At 49.1% G+C, this 7109-nt stretch overlaps 1 protein-coding gene across 1 annotated transcript in view; it reads right to left on the bottom strand.

The window, feature by feature from the left end:
- Positions 1-7109, bottom strand: part of TSHZ3 (teashirt zinc finger homeobox 3) — a 73543-nt gene that overhangs the window by 41885 nt on the left and 24549 nt on the right. The window lies entirely within an intron of this gene.

Here is a 7109-nt window from a genome sequence, read left to right as displayed (position 1 = left end):
TGCACATAAATCACTGTTTGCAATAAATAGTTTAAAGGTTTCATTGGGCGTTAAGAAATAGAGGTAAACATATATGAAGATCATTCAGTGAGACACAGTTAAACCCTGTTAAAGCCCCAACAAGAGGGGACATTGCAGGCTGGCAGAGCCATCCCGGGCCTCTTCCCTGGGCTTCTCACCTGAGCCACAGAAGACTGGCTCTGTAGGAGCCCGAGGTCCCCGCACAGGGGAGGCGGCCAGGCCCAAGGAAACCACGGGCTCGCCCGCCAGGTGCTCACGGCCCCTCAAAGCACCACCAGGTAGAGAAACTTTGAAGAGGGAAAAACAGCCACAGTGACAACACTGGCAACAGTGACAACAACAAAACGCTTCATCTCATTCTCAAAAGCACAACCGTCTCTGAAACAACGGGCGGACAGCGAGACTGAGCGAGGGTGAGGAGGGCAACTTCGTCTCCCAAATGACGTGGGCCCTTTAAGATGTGGGGCCCCACAGACAGCAGTGATGGGCCCTGGGGTTCCTAACCCTTTCCAAAATCATCAGGGGATGGAGCGAACGATCTCCCGAAACTGAAACAGAATTACGCCAGTGTGGCGGGAAAACCACAGCCCGGAGTTGGAAATGATCTGAAGGATCTGAGACCACACCTGTAAACACGTTCTCGCGGAAGATTTGATACATACAAAAACGGATGTCATTTATATGTGGGCATTGCAGTGGGCTAACAGAGCAGACACCTGTGAACTAGGACCCAACCCGAGAATCACAACGTTACCCCTGGGCCTCGCCCCTCGGGCAGGGAGCCTGCATACAGACACCTCAACCACCTCACATGAGCATTTACTTCTGAGCTTTGTATAAATAACTGCCAGCCCGGTACCAAGTCTTCTTTGACTGGTCTCATCCACTCGAATCGTGTTTCTAAGATCCACCCTGCTGTTATACATGCTCTGGGTTCCTAAGTTTTTACTGCTCTGTAATATTCCAGTGTGTGAGTATTATTCAAAAAAAAATAATAAGATGGACACAGCAAACGATGTCCTTCTGAAAGTTGACACCTGCCTGATGTGACCTACCTGCTTTGAGCCCTGGGTACCCCCCGCCAGAGATGGTAGCTATGTGTTTCCTTGCCTGCCCTTCTAGGGAGGGGCACCTGCTCAGGATGACCTGAGTTAACTGACCTCTCGCTGGATGTAAGCCTTTGCAGGGTTGTTGTAATTAAGACATGGCCAGGCGCTGTCCGAGAGCCTACAGTAATGACCACCTGGCTGCAGGAAGGGGCGTCTGCGGCACACCTGGCTGGAGGGAGCCTGGCCAGGAGATGGCTAGCTCCGACTCTTGGCACACAGAACTAAGGAACAGTTCCGCTGCAGGCCTGGGCGTCCTCGGGCACTTTGGGGAATAACTGTATCTCCGGTTGCAGGATGTCACTGAGTCCTGAGAAGTGTTGAACTCTGGCAGCGGAGTTTCTCTCCTTCAAGGCTGTGTTGAGATGGTTAGCAGGCCTCAAGACACACCTTCTGTCCCGGCAGCCTCCCGACACATCCTCCAAAGAGGTGAGTTTCGGCCTCAAGATTTTTAAATCATAGTCAGGGAAGTGTAAATGTACAGCTGGCCCTCTGTATCCAGGGTTCTGCACCTGTCAATTCAACCAACCCACCTTGGACTGAAAATATTTGGGAAGGAGAGAAAAAAAATTTCAGGAAATTCCAAAAGGCAAAATTGGAATGTGCTGCCCACTGGCAACTATTTACGTAGCATTTACCTTGTATTAACAGCTGTTTACATAGCATTTACATTGTGTTAGGTATTGTAAGTAATCTAGAGATGATTTCAAGTATGCAGGAGGATGTTAGTAGGTTATATGCAAATACTCTGCCACTGTACATAAGGGACTTACACATCCCGGACTTTGGTCTCCACGGGGGTCCTGGAACCCACCCCAGGGATACTAAGGCACGACTGTATCGTCTTACACTTTACAATCCATTAAGAATGTAAAACGGTGTTGGTGTTGAATGATGACAGCAATAACATACAAGCGAAATATGGTATTTTATCATTTTTCTTTTATAGTCCCTCCCTCCCCCCCAGGTCCTTGTATTCGAAGGTAATCCTCTGAACCCCATTAATCATTCCAATGTAGAGATGGGTAATAATCATGCTGAAAGGGGAAGGCCCTGCTTAGGGCCTGACATGCAGACAGGCAGGACTGGACACCCTGCTCCAAGGCCCCCCGCCCCCCCTTCACCCCACAACCTCACAGCATCCTTCGGACACGTCCTCGGGCATCATCCAATGGCTCACCACTGAATGCCCCAAAGGTGCCTTTCTAGGTTTTTTTTTTTAGCTGCCCAACTAGGGAGTGTACTTCTGATGACCTTTATCAAGCTTAAATTGGAGCCTTGGGCTCTGCTTGGAACTGCGTGGACACCCACTAGGGCCAGGGTGTGTGTCGGGTAAAATCAAGGGTCCTGACCACAGTCGGGTAGCCGAGTCAGGAACATCCAGTGCTTACTATGTATCCTCTCATTTCCCTGACATCGGCAAGAGCAGACCCAACGTGGCACGTGCCACTCTCCCTCGGGGCTCTGTGTGTGTGTGTGTGTGTGTGTGTGTGTGTGTAACAGAGAGAGTGGGAGAGAGGGGAAGAGACTGAGAGGATAAAAGACAAAGAGAGTGAGAAAGAGTTGGGGCCAGGATAAAAAAAAAAAAAGTGAGAAGTACTTAATTTTTGAATGAATGAATAAATGAACGCCTGAGTGAGTAAATGAAGTCGATGAGTAAGTGAATGAATGAAACGAATCATTTAGTTACCTTCTGCCTGGCCATCAGGGTCTCAGATACAAGTCAGCAACAAGATGGGGTCCAAGGGTTACTGACATGTCTATTGTCGAAAATTTGGAAAACAAAGAAAAGGCTTAGGAAGGGAAAGACAAAGAAGAAAATGAGGACTCCAGTGTTGGGGGACTGAAATCTTTCCTGTTCTAATGAGTTTGTGTGTGTGTGTGTGTGTGTGAGCGTGTTGGGGTTGCATTATATTTGGCAACCTGCTTTTTCCATGCAACGCTGAAGTTGAGAGCTTTTCTCTCACGTGGAACTGGTCTGAACAAGCCTTCTGCTGGCGAGTGCTGAGACAACCCCAAAGGGGTGACCATCCAGCCCCACTGCCAAAGGCCGGGCCCTCGCCGCCCAGCCGGGCCCATCACCCCGCTGACGCCATCCACCCCTCCACTCCACCGAGCAGAGCGCAGCCATGAGCCCTCGTTGGAGGCATTTGGCAACCTTTACTAGTCAATGATCTGGAGTGTTTGAAAAATCAGAAGGAAAAAAAAAAAATACTGAGTCAACCATGAGCTCCTGTAAATAGGTTTAATTTTAACAAACGGAGTTTATTTTAGACCTCAAGACACACGAGCCGCCTCCTCCCTTTAAGTAAAAAGACACAGCATAATTCTGACAATGTACATTTCTCTTTTGCACTTTTTTGTTTCTTGATGTTTGTTGTGGTTTTTTTCTCCCCCCACCTCTGGAAGGAGTCAGTGCTGAAAAACTCTGCAAAGTGGGAGCATTCAATTCACCCCTGCTCTCGGCGACGCACCATGGGCTTATGAGCGTCACATTAGGAGACCCAAGGTGAACCCTAAGAACTGTCCAGATGGAGACCACAGGAAGAGTGTGGCGTCTCTGCGCATCACGCCTGGGGCAGACCCACGGCAGGGCGTCCCTGAAGATGGAAGTCTCCGCCCAAAGTAAACTTCTCACACTGTCACACACCTGGAAAGGTGTTTTCTCTAAATAGTGGCAGCAGCAGCTGCTGTTCTGACCTTGAACCTACAACTTCCCTGCCGGGAACCTCCTGCAATGTCTTTGTGGCGGGGGAGCCCTCTCCAAGGCACTGAAGGAGAGGTCCTGGGGGGCATGCTGCCCTCACGTGGGGACCAACGAGGACCTAGGGATCAGAAGCCAGGAGGGACGTCACCACCAAACACAGGAGCAGGAGGACATCTGTGAGAAACACAATTTGAGGCTGGTGCTCTGGCGTGGCATCAACTCCCAAGGCCAGCTCCTGGAGCCTGTGCACACATCACACACACACACACACACACACACACACACCCCTACTGCAAGCCACACACGGGATCCAGGCCACTAGGAAGGCAGCCAATGGTGCTTTTAAAGCATTACTATTATTTTTTTTAATTTGGTAGACCTGTGAGTTTTCTATAATTAGACAGCAACTATTTGAATTCTTATTTTTAATGTTTACAATTTGACTCTGAAGAGTGAGATCTCAAGTAGCCAGATCTGGACCCAAATTAATTCTTACAGTTGACTTAAACCGACCCTTCCCCTGCCCACTATAAACAACGGTGCCAGGGCGAGGAAAACCAATATAGTTTATTTAAATGCCCTGATTTCTCTGATGCCAACAGAAAATCATGGGAGCCTCGAGTTCAGACACCAGTACTGGAGGCTGAAGCCATTCCCGTGCAGCAACTGAAAGTTCTTTCCTCCTTCCCACCTTCCAGACCCGAGGCAGTAGGCAGAGGCCTGGAGCCCAGGGAGAAGTGGTGGGGTTGGGGGGTAGCAGGGGGCCCAGGGTGGAGGCTCCCGGTTCCTCCGCCCAGCGCATGCTGACCCTTCGGGATACGGCCCTTCCCTGAAGTCCATACAGACAACACCCTGCACCCACGTCCCCACACAACAGGCCCTCTCCCTGCACTGTGGCTGCTTCCAAAACCAGTGCCAACCCAACCCGCGACTCAGGGGCCCTTGTAGTATTTAGGCCAAGTCCAGAGGGGAAGACACTTTAAAATGAGAGACTCTCTGGGCAAATGAGTCCATGGAAGCCCAATCGCTTTTTTTTTTTTCCTTCAATTCCATGAGTGGAAGGAAGTGTAGAAACTATTTTCATATGAGCATATTTTTCTCCAAGGCACAGTTAGAAAAATGCTGATGTGGTGTCTCAATACATTTTACGACAACGCCATCAATTACATAAAAACACAATTAAGTCACTGTTTCAAAATCCTTAAATATTACTCAGCCAAAACCCAAAAGGACATTTTCCGCGTTCTCTGGTCATTATCTCAGAAACTGCACGCTGGAGCCAGCCACCTCCGCTGTACTCCACGGGAACTAAACACAGAGGACAGTCAGCGCCTCTCTGTCCTGGCCACCAGGCTCGGGAAGCATCCTCAGGTAACGGGGATGCCAGCGGAGCAGGCTTCCGCAGTCCACACACGGAGCCAAGTTTTAAATCACTCAATGCCTGGGCCGGTGGGGTTCAGCCAGGAAACGACCACGTGAACTTGGGCTGGTCTCCTTCCAATTCTGGGCCTCGGTTTTCCCATCCATCACAGGAGACTGTCAGCCCCGCTGAATCTAAAGGTCTCTGATCCTCGGAACTTAACACCTATTTTCTGTCATCCGGAGATTTGAATTAAAAAGGCAAAAAAGTCTGAAATGACTACGGGGATTCACACACCTTCACAGCCGTATGCATCCTTTTTTAGATGCCCTGGGAAGGGGGTGAGGCCCCTGAGAAGCAAGAGGAGGGGGCCGCTGACTGTGCTCGTGTGTCACCTAAGTGCTGACAGCCCGTCCACGCCAGGAGCTCACTCCCACGTTGCTGTGGGAAGGGAAATGCGTGCAATCTTTTGGAAGAACAATTTGGATATTTACCATTTTGTTAACGGAACAAACCCTTTCAGCTAACATTTCTGCTTCCAGGACTGTATCCCACAAAGATGTTAAGTGGACAGATATTAACTATACAAAGGTGTGTGCAGAAGGGATGCTCACTGTGGCATCATCTGCAGAAGAAAACACTGGAAGCAACTGGAGGGACCATCCAGAGGGAAGCTGGTTCATTAGCGTAACACCCTCCCCCCTAAAAAGCATGAGGGAGCACCCCATAAATAACATCACATGTAAGAATATAAGGAACAGAACACGGTATAAGACGGCCAATGACATATATATTTGGCCACCATTTTATTGTGAGCACCGTGTACATATAGTAAATTTTAAAGAATTTTACCCGTAAACCCACCTACAACCTAGATTCTAACTCTCACATTTTACCTGACTGCCTTTATTACCCGTGTGTCTCACCATCCATCCGTGTATCTTAATGTCTGGATGCACGCTGAAGCAAATTACAGATGTCTAAGATGTATTTTTAATGGCAAATGGAAAGGTACCCTATAGAGTGTCACTATGTATTTATGATTTTATTTATCTGGCAGGATATTCCACAAACTGGTAACAGTGCTTGCCCCCAGGGAGGGGAACTCTCTTTTAATTGTTTGCCCTTTGGTTCTCTTGGATTTTGTATTATGAGCATTATTGCTTTTTTAATAAAAAAAAAATTAAAATGCATTTAGGTTCACAAAGGGAAGGTGCTGTCAAACCTTTGGGGGCTCTCTGTAGCTTCTGCAGGGTAGCCCCGCACACACAGCAGCCTGGTGCCCGCGCATGCAGGGGTGTGTGTGTACACGCGTGTGCCGTGCACATCGGGCGCTTTGAGCATTCGGAGGAAGGGCGGTGCTTGCTTCTCGTGCTGTGTCACTCTAAGTCACTTTCGCACGGAACTGAAATCTCGAGGTGTGAGGCAAGTGTCTTAGGGAGACTCGTTACTTCATTTCCAAGTGAGCAGTCATAAAAGGCAGCGTGTTTGTTGCTGTTCAGGAGAACAGAGCACATGGAACACATTAAGGACAGGCACCCCTCTGCCGAGGGTTAGCTGTGTGCTCCGATGCCCGGGTCTTAGGCTCTCTTACTATAAACATCTGTGCAACTTCAAATAAATACCCTCCCAGAATCTCACGCAGCCTTGAGTTCCAAGGAAACCCTATGTAATGCGGACCTGTGTGCACGGGCCAGGGAAACAGGAAACTCCAGGAAGAAGTGTAGCCTCGTGGGAAGAACACTGGAGAAGGTGTCCTGAAGAGGAGTGACCGGTCCAGGAACGGCCCGCCCTAGAGCGCTCAATCAGACTGCGGAAAGGCATCCATTTTCTGTTTCTTACAAGAAGTGGCAAACGAGGAAGAGGCCAGAAGAAAATATGTATATAATGATCACGATCATGGTGAACAGTATTG

This window comes from Camelus ferus, chromosome 9 (assembly GCF_009834535.1).
Source record: "Camelus ferus isolate YT-003-E chromosome 9, BCGSAC_Cfer_1.0, whole genome shotgun sequence".
Lineage (NCBI taxonomy): Eukaryota > Metazoa > Chordata > Mammalia > Artiodactyla > Camelidae > Camelus > Camelus ferus.
Note: the sequence above shows the minus strand (reverse complement) of the source record. Positions and strands in the feature narration are given on the sequence as shown.